The sequence below is a fragment of the Camellia sinensis genome, chromosome 12 (assembly GCF_055761805.1).
Source record: "Camellia sinensis isolate YWXY chromosome 12, ASM5576180v1, whole genome shotgun sequence".
NCBI classification, from domain to species: domain Eukaryota; kingdom Viridiplantae; phylum Streptophyta; class Magnoliopsida; order Ericales; family Theaceae; genus Camellia; species Camellia sinensis.
Window position 1 is genome coordinate 111,180,575 of NC_138972.1, and position 14,623 is coordinate 111,195,197.

General features: G+C 35.8%; 1 long non-coding RNA gene across 1 annotated transcript; it reads right to left on the reverse strand.

Annotated features, from left to right (window-relative positions):
- Positions 1 to 672: 672 nt before the first annotated feature.
- Positions 673 to 3,711, reverse strand: LOC145804249 (uncharacterized). The gene is made up of 3 exons (XR_014345878.1): positions 3,610 to 3,711; positions 3,054 to 3,499; positions 673 to 986 (listed from the first exon to the last, which is right to left on the reverse strand). It is a non-coding gene; the product is annotated as an uncharacterized LOC145804249 (long non-coding RNA).
- Positions 3,712 to 14,623: the final 10,912 nt, after the last annotated feature.

The window sequence follows — 14,623 nt, forward strand, 5'->3', positions numbered from 1 at the left end:
TTGGTCGCGGAATTAGGCTTTTTGGCTACCAACCTGTGGTGGTCGGGGAAGGTTCACTTTTAGCTACTAAAAAATTGGTCGCCGAAAGTGCATATTTGGCTAGTACTTTGAGTTTAGTCGGCAAAAGGTCTGTTTCTGCCACTAAAGTATTAGTCACTAAAAGTGCTACCATAATTTAAGAATAACTATTATAGACCAAACATTTTTGTCACCAATAGAATACATATTTTTAGTGACTAAGTAATTTTTGTCATTGTTACTTTTGCCCACTAAAAGTTTTGTAGCCAAAAGCCTGCTCACATTCACTTCTTCATTTTTTGCCGCCAAACATTTTAGTCGCCAAATGACACCATATTTTTTCCGTGACTAAAAAATTTAGTAGCCAATACTTTCTTTATCTCTTTCTCAATTATTTTAGCTACTAATTATTTGGTCGCAAAAAATTAATGGGTTATGTTTTTGCTACTAAATTCTTAGTCACCAAAACATTTGATTACATATTTAGCTACCAAAATATTTGGTGGCCAAATACGTTAACATTTTTTTTTTAATTAAAATATTTGGTGCACCTGTATCCATTATTAATCAGCATTCCTGTATCCATCAACGGTAAATATGTTATGAAGCATTCAACAACAATTACACACATTTCAGTTCCAACCATCCAAAATATTAATATTGAGCATCCACTTATATATATATATATATATTACAAATTTCATAAGAACCAAGTCTAAGCCCACGTCAATAATTTAATTCAATACATAATACTGGAATAACCAAATTCTTTATGCACCTACAACTTTTGTGCCACAACAAAAATTATATTATGTACTGCCACAAAACTATTATGTACACGTGCTATGTTAATTGCTACCAACAAAAATTTTTTTACAAACCACTATATATACGGATAGAGATATGAAAAAAATGCCCTCCCGTACTTGTCAACAAAAACATATCCACATTTGTATGTCCAAAAACATCTGCAAAAAAGGGGGAAAAAATCATTAGTTCGGTGCATGTAATGGCACTTCTGGACGACATATATATATCGTAATAATTTCAAACATTAAAAGACAAGGACAGTGATATCTATTAACTAATGCAAGACATCCAAACATGAACCCATCATGAGTTCTTGTTTTAGCTTTTTTATCTCTAAATCTATCGAAGTAAATTTTAGTACTTAAATGTGAAAGTAAATTGTGTAGGTATTATGAAATTACCAAAATTTTGGGTGTACTTACCATTTCATCCAAAAATTATTTGTTATAAAAATGTAAGAAAACCCATCATTACAGTTTGTCTGGTATCCATAAAACTCACTATGCTCATGCTTTTGTGACCTCCACGAAGCTTCCAGTTACGTTAGTTCAGTGTTTTTCTGACCTCCACGGATGGAAATTAATATGGTCTTTTTCTTCATAAAAGATTCTAATTTTCTCGATATAATCATTGAAATTTTGGAAACACTTTCCTTAAAGAATAAACTAATTAGTGGGTTTATAGATGTAGATATGCTTCTGTTTGTGAATGAGTAATGCCTTGGGTTCTTTATAGGCTTATGGGGACGAGCTATATAAGATTATGCTTAACTATTCTTCCATTACACCATCTAATTTTGATACGTACCTTCAATACTTAGCTTCTTTAGTCCTAAGTTCCCTATTCTGTTGCTGAGGAATTATCCTCCCTTCAGCCAAATCTTGAGGCCATGTTATGTATATGAACTATCTATTGTTCAACTGTTGCACATTTTGTAGTGGTGATAGTTAAACTTATCAAATACACAATTGCGCCTAAACCTTAGCTGAACTTTACAAATCCTTTGTTCCAATTTCCAAAGGACTAGGTCAACAGGATATATCATTCGTCACATTTAGTTCTTGTCCTACTTACGTATTGTGGACACCTACATGTCACATTTATCACCGGGAAGCTTCCTATTACGGAAAAACAGTGGTTCGGGGGCTGTTTTGCATTTTCGCCCCCCGAACCCCTTTTTTCGACAAAGTTTATGACATTTTCAACTCTAATTCCCAAAGTAGGTGTCCTATTTATGTACCGTCTGTCCGTATATGTCACATTTATCACCGGGAAGCTTCCCATTACCAGAAAATAAAATTTCGGGGGCTGCTTTGCATTTTCGCCCCCCGAACCCCTATTTTCGACTAAGTTTATGACATTTTCAACTCTAATTCCCAACGTAGGCGTGATATTTACGTACCGTCTGTCCCTACATGTCACATTTATCACCGGGAAGCTTCCCGTTATCAGAAAACAGTGTTTTGGGGGATGCTTTGCATTTTCGCCCCCGAACCCCTTTTTTCGACTAAGTTTATGACATTTTCAACTCTAATTCCCAACGTAGGCGTGCTATTTACGTACCGTCTGTCCCTACATGTCACATTTATCACCAGGAAGCTTCCCGTTATGAGAAAACAGTGTTTTGGGGGATGCTTTGCATTTTCGCCCCCGAACCCCTTTTTTCGACTAAGTTTATAACATTTTCAACTCTAATTCCCAACGTAGGCGTGCTATTTACATACCGTCTGTCCCTACATGTCACATTTATCACCGGGAAGCTTCCCATTATGAGAAAATAGTGTTTCGGGGGCTATTTCGCATTTTCGCCCCCCGAACCCCTTTTTTCGTCTAAGTTTATGAATTTTTCAACTCTAACGCCCAACGTATGTGTCCTATTTACGTACCGTCTGTCCCAACGTGTCACTTTTTTCACCGGGAAGGTTACCATTACTTTTAAACACATATTTGAGTTACTATTCAAAATACCACTGTTGAAGTTTACATGTTACTCTAAACGAAGATTGAAATTCGCTATGTTTTTTTAACATGTTTCTACTATAGTTAATCTTAATCAAGTACATATTTTAAATACAAGTTCATTGTTAAGAAAACTCAATACCAAACTCTAGTAACTACACAAGAAATCATTAACCCCAAATAACTCACAAATTGATGACATTTTCAACTCTTCAAGCGAACATATTTAAACAAAGTAAGTGTGACATTAATGAAATTGTTCTTACCAAAAAACAAACGTCGGATGCCCAACTTAGATTCCCAAGAGTTGTGACAGTTTGGCGACTACGTTATTGAGATGCTCGACCTTTGTATTTGTCTCGTCCCTTGCCTTTTGTCCCTCCTCCCGCTCTTTCAATACCTCATTGGATAATTGAATGCGCTCCTCTTGTTCTTTCAACAGCTCATTGTAACATCTCTCGCGCTCCTCTCGCTCTTTCATTAACTCGTCATGATCCTTTTGCCGCTCCTCACGAAGTGCCTCCACCTCAGCTCGCATTGCCTCCATGTCCTTATCGTGTGCTCGTGTTGCAAATATGGTAGACGGTTGTGGGCCACTCCCAAATCCAAGCAAGTACCTTTTCTTCTGTCCAAGCGCTTGCCTTGAAATCTCCTCTTGTGTCAATGGCGTCCCCGACTCGATGGCAGCCGCTTATACATTGACCATCTCTTGCTGTCATTTCAAATAAATAAGGGTTAAAAAACTTTGGCAACATATATGTATTATTGGGTACTAAGTACAAGAAAATATTAAATACATATATTTCCTTGTCACGTACTTACATGCAGCTCACGGCATTTCGGATGGATCCAGTCATTCGTTTTCTTTGAAGTGTGGTTGTCCTCATAGAACTTTGGGAAATCCAACTCTCCATCTTTTGCTACCTGTTAACACATCAATGTATAAATCAATGACACTTTATGCACCAAACAGACAAATTTCCATGAACAGATTTTTAAACAAATTGCTGGACAGATTGGGAAACAGATTTGGAGACAGATTTTTAGACAGATTTTCTGCCAGATTTGCAGCCAGATTCGAATTCAAAGAGATTATCATTAACAGATTTATATGAGCTATGTTACTAGACTAATGATTGGGTGTTATTCTTAAGTATGAGATGATCTTTTCCTTATGGGCCAATTGAATATGGTGTTATTCTTAAGATATTTAGACTGTAGTACTTAGCACCAAAGTTTGTCTTTCTCACTAAGAATTTTCCATCCAAGTTTAATGAGAAGGGATGCATTGTGATCTTTAGCTTTTCTAATACCTAGTCCCCCTTCAACTTTTGTTTTACACACATTATCCCAACACACCAAATGAACTTTCTTCCTGCTATCAGTGTCCCTCTAGAGAAAATTTATGTTCAATCTGTCAATATCATTACAAAGGCTCCTAGGAAGTTCCATAGTTTGCATGTTGTAACTGGGAATAATTGAGGTCACAGATTGAATGAGAGTGGTTCTGCCAGCAAGAGATAGATTTCTAGCTTTCCACCCTGAGAGTCTAGTCTTCATCTTTTCTATGATCTCATTGAACATGGTCTTGTTAACTCTTTTATGGAGAAGTAGGGATCCCAGGTATTTACCAAGATCTTACGTCAGGGGGATCCTACTTTGAAAGCTTAGGTCATAGCTTTATGTCTAGGAAGGTTAGAAGAGGCAAAAAGTTTAGATTTAGCATGGTTGACTTTCTGCCCAGACACATCACAAAATTCAATGAGAACATCCATGATAATTTCACAGTTGAGTTGATCAGCTTTGGCAAAGAGTATGAGGTCATCAGCAAAGAACAAGTGAGAAAGTGAGGGACTATTTCTAGAGGCTTTAATGCCCTTCCAAGTGCGATCTTTAACTTTGGAAGTGATCATGTTTGAGAGTCTTTCCATATAGAGTACAAAGAGGTAAGGTAAGGTAAGATTGGGTCACCTTCCCTTACGCCCCTTTCATTATGGATACCATTAATCACTTCTCCATTCCAAAGTATGGAGGAGTGGCTATTAGTAACATAGCTCATAATCAAATTAACCCAATCCTCATTGATTTTAAATTCAAACAGATTATGTCCAACAGATTTATATGAGCTATGTTACTAGAGATTATCAAACAGAATTTCTCAAACAGATTATGTCCAACAGATTTTCGCACATAGCCACTTATAATCACTTCAGATTATGTGTATTATAACATGTGTATGTACAGGAATATCTATTTTTTATGAATGTATTAACTTAAATCTAAAACACAAAGAGCTACAAGACTAATGATCTTAAGTGAAAAACAGAGTATGGTTTAGATCTTGGGCAGTATATATAGTTCAGATTGTGTATGAATTAGTGTAGACAGATTTAGTAAAACTATTGTGTATACTGTATTATAGTGTAGTATAGTGTACACAGATTTATAAATCTAAACTATACACAATCTGTATTATAGTTTAGACAGATTTTTAGAGTATAGTTTACATTTTGTAGTATAGTGCAGTATATATAGTTCAGATTGTGTATTATAGTGTAGACAGATTTATATATACTGTATTATAGTGTAGACAGATTGTGTATTATAGTGTATTATAGTGTAAACAGAGTATAGTTTAGATTTTGCGAGACAGATTTCGAAAGAAAGACAGAGTATAGTGTAGGCAGATTTAGAATGCAACATGTGGCAAGGGTATCATTAACAGATTTTTTCCAGACAGATTTTTTGCAGACAGTACATGTTTACTAACAGAGTTTAAAATATATATATATATATATATGTGTGTGTGTGTAGGAGAACATAACATTTTTCATATCCAAACAACATATAATGGATTCAAGTTTAAAAAAAAATCGAACTCACCATAACAGCCATTGCGATAGGAAATGAGCGAGACCCATTGGTATGATTGTACGGCAATTGACTCATATTACTCTTGCCAGCTTTTGACCGTTTCTAAAAATAAGTCAAGCAGATAAACAATTTTTTTGTCAATATTAAGGCATATCACATTTTCACATAGATGTATGTACTCTATCTAGTCTATTATTTTACCTGGTGAGATGCATCTTGCCATGCCACATCGATCAAATGCTTCCAATTATCTAAACTCACCCCTACGAGCGGATGACCATAGATCTCATCACGTGGAAGTCCTTCTAACAATTCGAACTCTTGCTTCAAGGTGTACCTCCAATCTTTGTACAACCCATAGGCCTTCTTATTCACAATCTCCTGTGCTTGTAAGTCATTGTGGAAATCGTCTCCAATTTGAAACTTGTCCTACATGCAAAACAAATTGAAATAGTAATCATTACATATTAGTCTTTCTTATTACTCACATAATACAATTACATATTGTGGACAAGTAATATTAGTTACAAGAACTCCTTGGATGACGGCAGCTTTTGTAGTCTCATCAAGATCCAGCCATGACTTCACATCTTTCAAAGGGCACAAGGTTCTAATTTGAATTCCTAACTCGTTAGTTGCTGGAGTGGCATACTTGCCAGTCATTGCATTCAACCCACGATCGATGTGAACATAACATTTTTCCCCTTTGTTGGCTATAATTATTTTTTGTATGCCCTTGCCAAGTGTCGGTCCACGTACACATAGGGGCTTCGAAGTCCCTTTTAACAACATAACATCATGAAAATTGCCTAAAATTTGGCTACAAAAAAACAATGGCAACGGCATGTGGTAATTGACAAATTTTATACACTTTATTCTTACCTACGCCACTCGGCTGCGTTTCGGATGGGGCTTGTGTCTCATCAGAATCAACCATTGGTTGGCTAGTGACATGATGAGATGGTCCCACATTTGATCGGACGGGTAGAACAGGAGACGGAGCAACGGGTGATCCTAAAGGAATAGCAGCTGGCGAGTCTGTTTCTGGCTGCCTGAGTGTCTTCTTCCGAAGCCGACCAGTCTTTAAGCCAGGAACCATTTTCCAATCTGCAATAACATAAGTAACACTATATACATGAACTAGACAAAAATAAGTCCGCTTGATTATTGCAGACAAAAATAATATATGAACTATACAATAACACAAGTAACACCATTTTCCAATATGCCATGATATGCCTGCTTTAGTTAGTTTGGACAAAAAATAATTTTGAAGGCATGAACTAACTCAACTAATTTAGAAACTGAGAAGTTCATTAAAAGCACCCCCAAATTCATACAGATACAAGGATGAGCTAGAGCTCAGGCAAAGTTCCATCCTCTGGTACTATCTTGCAATGCATTGCATTTGTTTGCATCAACTACGCCAACCAATAAAAACTAAAAAAGAAAATACATTGCCTACCTAAAGTAAGCTCTAAAAAAACCTGCACTTCTCAACATATATAAAGCATATGATTCATGAAAATCTAGTATTCACAACTGCAGAGGAAAGATCAAAGTACAATTCAAGTAACTAAACTACCTCAACAGATATTCAACGGCTTTGGCTCCTGTATCTTTTGAAATTAGGTAATCAAGAAGCACTTGATGATCATAGTGTAACTGCAAACAAGTTAGGAGTGCATGTATTACTTTATTTAATAACTTCGCCTGGTAAGTGAAGAATAGAACATAAAGGCATTTTCTTTGTATCAACGAAATAAAAGTATATACATTGGGATAAGAAGTCTTAGTTGTTCCCATTATCTATAAATATTGAACTTGCCTCTGCAAGAAAAAGATGGAATAGGTGTATGGGGTTGAAAAGGTTTGAAACATTATAAAGCATATCATCACATCTGTCTTGGCAGACCCTACATGCAAACAAAAAAAATCATTAAAGACTTCTTAGCAACCAATACTCTTAATAACCACTAAAACTATTCTAGCATGTGTTGCTTACTGTTGCTTGGCACCAAAGGACACGAGAAACAGTTGCAAAAGCACTTCAAATAGGATATCGTCCTACAAATCAACAGTAGACAAGAAATTAGGATATAGCAGGTCTAAAGAAAGGCACATATTCTACGAACAAGAAATTAAACGATTAATAAATTAATATAACCATTCAAGCTACACGAGCAACTATATAAACTGAACTTAGGTTGACCCGTAGACTGCCTATCAATAGCAAAAAATATTCTGTGATTTTTTATCAAACTGAACTTAGGATATAGCAGGTCTAAACTATTTTTTATCAAATGCTCTTCTTTTGCTTCTTTAAAGTCAATGTCCATGTTCTCTCAATAGCAAAAAATCTTCTAAATTGGTAAACAAACAATACTCAAGAAAACCAACAACAATGACTTCAATAATACAAGTTGTCATGTAAGAGATATAGTCTGTGATTTTTCTTTCTTTCTTATTTTTGACAACTATGATGGCCTATGATTTTATCAAACTTATAATCCCAGGCATATCAGACTGGCAAAAGAGGATTCAGTAGCTGACCCTTTGCATTTCAAAGCCAGACTATTCAAAATCTGTACACATACATATTACAATTGAATTCAAACTAACCCTTTCATACCTTGTGTGGAATCTTTTTACCACCATCATCGTTCAACTTGTATCTACACGCGTCACATGTAGGGCATTTCTCCAAATTAGCACTCTCCTTCCAAAATAGTGCACAATCATTCTTGCACGAATGAATTGTTTCATATCCCAACCCCAAGTCACGTAAGAACTTCTTAGCATCATAGAGTGTCCATGGAACTGTTGGATCACATTCTGGTAGAATGTCCTTGAATACCTGCATAACCATATCGAATGACTTGTTGCTCCATTTGTTGTACACCTTCACATAAAGCATCTTAATGACGAATGATAACACAGAAAACTTTTCACATGTCGGGTGAACTTTGCGTTGTGCATCTTCGAATAACCTAGTGAACTTATGCAAATCCTCCCTCTCCAAACCATTAGGTTCCTCGTCGGTATGATCATCCATAAGACCACTCACATAAATTTCTTCCAACATAATAGGCAATTCATCCATGGGCGGATCATCGATATCTGTCATACATTCGCCACTACCTCCATATTGGTCATTTGATACACTAGGACGAGACACGGGAACATGTTCCCCGTGATGCACCCAAGTTAGATACGAAGATGCCATGCCTCTTCGGATCAAGTGCATCCACACAACTTGTCTGCTATATTTTGTGCCATTAATGCAATCGACACACAGACACCTAATTTCATCCTCTACGCCTAAATTTGCCGTAGCAAAATCAAGGAATGACTTCACCCCTTGTTGATACTCTTTACTTGTCAGCCGATTATTTATCGTCATCCAACTCTTGTCCATTTTGTCACCTACAACTCACACAAACATTAACCGAGGAAGCCATGAGAACACGCATTTCAAGTTGAGATAGATTAGGTTGTTTTTCATTCACTGTTTGGCTTGTCACATAAATCTCTTTTAGGGTGGAACTTTATGACACGATTAGTTCTAAAACAAGTTAATTTAAGAAATGACCCATAATTTTGGACCACTAGATAGCATAACTAGTAGAGCACTAGTACTAGTGAAACTATATGGTCAATGATAGAATGATATATCAAAATAATGAAAACCATGTCATGCTCTTCACAATGTGTGTGCATGACATGTTATTTGTTAAAAAAAAAAGTAAAGACAGAAACACATTTCCAACAGTTGGCTCTACATGGCAACTGTGCATGTCTGCAAATGCATATTCACACATGAACATTTCAGAATAGAAGCATATTAGATGTTATCAATGAGAGATGTATCTACAAAGTCATGTGGAAATCCAGAATAGAAGCATTGACAGTACTCATGAACATTTCATACGGCTTAAAGCACATTTTGCAGAAAAGAGAATAAATAAGCCAGACGATGTGGAGGCAAGTTTGCTGCAAGGTAGAATTTCCATGATATGATATATTCTTGAAAAAACTTGCTGATATGAGCATGTAATTTTGTCTCATGGCAAGTTAGTTAAGCACTCAAATTAACTGAAATTCACAGCATTGCCATTTTCGAAAGCTCTTCATGTGGCCTATTCTAGAGAATTAACATATTGAGCCTCTTTAACAATTAGATATGACGAATGCGTTACTCTGTGAAGACTTAGAGGAAGAAGTATTTATAGATGTTCCACCGGGCTTTGAGGATTTCTCAGTGGATGGGAGTGTGCAAGCTTAAAAAGGCATTATATGAGTTACAAAGTGTGCTAGAGCATGATTTCAGAGGTTTACTTGGGCTATGCATAGATGTGTTTATCTCACTAAGAACATATGTTTTCGACCTTCTTAAGGACAAAGTGTGCTTGGGTATAAAGCTATTGATACCATGTTAGAGCAGAATTGCATGTTAGGGGATGAAACTAAAGATTCATTTGACAGGGAGGGAGAGATATCAGAGGTTGGTTGGTAAGTTAATTTATCCATCTCATACTCACCTAGATATAGATTATGTTGTTAGTTAGCCTAGTGAGCCACTATGCATAATCCTATTATATTAGTTTATAGACTAATCCAGTACTTCAAAATAAACAGTTCAAATTTTTTACAATATTTGCATAACTTTAACGGCAAATATCAGCATCCAGCCATGCAAACTGAGATTCAAGTAGCTTGGGTTACCAAATGAAAAATGATATGTTATTCAAATGAACAAAAACACAATGAGATGCATTCATATTTGTTATAATTCAGTTAGAAATAGATGATGTTGCACAATGGAAGAAATGCTCTACAAATTTACAAGAAAACTAAATGCAACTAACACATTGTAAATCAATATAATCAAAAAGCACTGTTATGCAAATTTGAAGTATATATTTGAAACAATTAACTAGTGAATACAAGTTCAAGAAGCATACATACAAATGCAAAGCAGAAAACACAAACTTCAAGAACAGGACATGTAATGTGTACCTGTTATTCTATTTCATTATGCAATATTTTGCATTCAGTTAATATGTCAAGTCTCTATTGAACTAAAATTCATACTACTTCAGAGGTTTATGCACTTGAAAGCTTAACAAACAACCCTTTTAACACCAAAACAATATGAAGATCACCCTTCAAACCTAGTAGCATGCAGAACATTTTAGAAAAATGAGAAAGTAGGAAAAGAACAAGCAAAGACAGCATGACTCTAGTGTCAACCAAGCAACAAAATTGCGTTTCTTTTCCATCAAAACAACCAAAATGTTTCAATTTAATGGGACCCCAACACGAAACAAGATGGGAAGACAGAAAATCAAAATTCTCAGATATCTACTAAATTATACTAAAAGACAATGAAACACACCAATAAAATGAGTTGTGTCAACCCCATCAGGCATCTTTTACATATGTTAGTTTCTATTTTTAGTTTCTGTACATACTTTCCAGCCTACTGTATGTCATAGACACAAGTGATTACATGTGCCTTACAAATCAGCATATAGACCAACACGACTTCAAGGACCATGTGTACAGTCTACTTGTTCACCCATTTTCTAACAGCTTAGGCTTTTGGAAAAATTAGTAACTTAACATGAACATGGTTCGATTCAGTTAGGATTTTGGCAGATTTTCACACCAAACCAAACTTCTCAGTTTGTTGTTTCTATGGGCCAAACTGACCGCACAATGTAAACAACCAAACAGAACACTGGTTTTTGGGGCTGAATACCCATTGTATTGCCTTGTATAATTGAGAGCTATAATCCCTGGTAGTTACACCTTATACTAACTTAAATCACTGGTGATATTTGAACAAAAATAAAGCAATGCAAAATATAACATGCAAGCCCTTCAGGCACAGTACCTTCTGCCTAACTTTGCCTTAAGTAGTCGCGAACCTTAAGCACACCAAGCTCGGCCTTCTTTATGTTGCCTCGCCTAGCCACGCGGAAGGTGCTGGGCTAGTGCTTGGCTGCATTTTGCAACTAGGAGCAAGCCTAAGCATGACTTTTATTACAATGAAACAGGTTAAGAGTTAAGCATGACTTTTATACCACTTAAACTCAGATTTGTTTTCTTAACAAGAGAAGAATGTCAAAGCCATAGGCTTTTTGACGCTCACAAATCAGAATAGCGAGGGAGGGCCAATTGGAGAAGATGATGGACGAAGGAGGCTGCAATGGTTGACGACAAGGCTATAAAGGTAACGGAGCATTTTACAAATAGCATACTTACCGTGGGAAGTTAAAACTCCAAAATCCTATCCATGCAAGTTTAAGCACTACTAGTCCTGCACTAACAGTGGCCACAAACATATATTATAATATGTGACCTAAAGCAGCTAATAATTAATATCCATTAAAAAAAAAAAAGCCAACCTGAATGACAATCCTGTGCTACAGGATTACCATTAGGGGTAACTCCACAGAGTAGACCAACAAGCTCTAGCAAGCAGCCTGGTTTTGGGTAGTTGGCAATGATGTATTTACCGACAATGAGAAAAGCGAGTGCAAACACCATAGAAAAGAAATTTTTAATTAACAAAGTTAAAATCCCTCATCTTGTTGGACAGTACAGGTTTGTAGGAAAGACTTGGATGTGAAACAAAAGTAAGAGGATGTCAACTTCGGGTACAAATCAATTGAGCCAAAGAGTTGTTTGGTGCAGAAAATCCCTATTCATAAGTCCAAGATAAGCATCCCTTGTACAGTAATATGATTATACAAGTATATTTCAAATTACCACGTTGTCATGCAAAATGAAATGTTCCATTCTTCACACCTAACTGTTGGTATTAATATAAAAAAACTACCCACGGTACATATCAGCGGTTCACCCCTAACTGTTAGTGTTAACATAAAAAATACCCAAGCTACATAATAGCAGCTGATCAGAGGATGACTGGATCTTCACTAGCAAACAATTTCCTTTAGCAATCAATATGCCTTAGTTAGTTGAAGAATTTATGTTAGAAAAGCAAACTAACCTCACATTGCCTACAACAGAAAACATTATTGTCATGTAAGATTGATGATCCACCATTTAACCAATAGAAAAATGCATTGCCACAGTCCAAACCAAATTAAAATTAAGGCTTGTGTCCTATTCAAGTGAGATAGACTACATAAATCATTTTTCACTATTCTACTCTATCAATGTTTGTATACTTGATTAATTAAACAAATTCACATGGATTACATAATATGCCAAAAGTACTCTTTCACTTGAGCTAACATATGTTAAAAAATTCCATATGTTAAAAAATGGGTAATACTAGAATGAAGACGTGATGGGTCATATGTTAAAAAATGCCAATTTGATGCAACCGTCCATATAAATTATAATAACAAGTGAAAAGAGTTCATTCACAAATGAAAGGGAAAAAAAAGTTTATTATCAAACAACCCAGATCTTGTTCTGATAGAAACCATTCAGAACCTGATTTAAATCACCCCATTCAGATTACCAAAAATAAATTTCCAATAAACTGAATTAAATATTCTGATCAGCAAGAACATAATGAATTTTTATGGAAAAAATTCCATAGCATTACGAAAGAGATGCGGCAACTGGCAATATAGGAGATGATTAATAAAATATGAATGCATCTTCGAAAGACTTTAGAGAACATCAAGGAAGATATATTTCTCATAAGCAAAAAGATCAATAATTGCACCCAGTCTTAAATGCACCAGAGGGAAAAGTAAGAAATGCGACCCATGATTTAAAACCCCCCAAAAAAAAAATAAGGTCAAGGACAAAGGATGAATGTAGCTGATCACAAGTACATAGGAAATAAAATCCATTTAATCTGAAGAAAATCTTTACTCAAAACCATAAAAATTCCAAAAGCAAAAATAAGGTCAAGGACAAGGTTTGGACCTATATTAAGTACCTCAACATTGTTACAAGGCATCCAAAAGCAATGAGCAGCTAGTATATTTAGTCAAAACCATAAAAATTCCTCTTTTATATGTACTACTACTACAAGACTTTGCCCTAGTTTATGTAGCAAATGGGTTGATTCACCCCAAGCATTGCCCTAATTTTTCATTTGAATCACATTTCAATAACAATGCCCTAATTTAGGGCATTTCGTACTTCATATTCTGTGTGTTTTGACACACACACACACACACACATATATATATATATATATATGTATGTGTGTGTGTGTGTGTAAACAGAGACAGATAGAAACTGAGGCAAATCGAGAGGGAGATACAGAGAGAGGGAGAGACAGATGCGAAATTCAAACATACCTGGGAGGGAGTTCGGGGGATGATCCAGTTCGGGGGATGGAGACTATTCCTGTACAGAAAAGGGCAGAGGCGTGAGTGTACATATGATTTGGGAAAATAATCGAGTATATATGGAATCAATGTTGTGAATATATGATTCGTGTGTGTGTGTGTGTGTAAACAGAGAGAGAGAGAGAAAGAGGGAAACCGAAAGGCCGTGTGAGATGTTTAAGAAATGGAGAGGGAGATACAGAGAGAGAGAGGGAGATACCTGGGAGGGAGTGCGGGGGATGATACAGCAACTCTTGCGATGGAGACAGAGCAGTGATAGAGGCGGGAGTGCGAGAGGGAGGGAACTGGGATCCTTTTGCAATGCAAATAGAAGAAGAAGTAATATTCCCTCCACAATTTCGTGGGACGTTTGGCGACCAAAATGAAATTAGTCGCCGAAACTAATTAATTCTAAAACAAACTTTTAGCGACCAAAATTTTGGTCGCGAAAGGTAAAAAAGTGACATTTTTTTTTTTCATTCGACAAAACAAATCGAAAAATTATAATTTTGTTCTAAAATTTCAAAAAAAAATTCAGTAAAGATAAAAAATAACAAAAAAAAATAGTAAATATTTGTTGCTTATTTTGAATTTTTAAAACATATATATTTGTTAGATTCAGCTCGAAAAAGAGA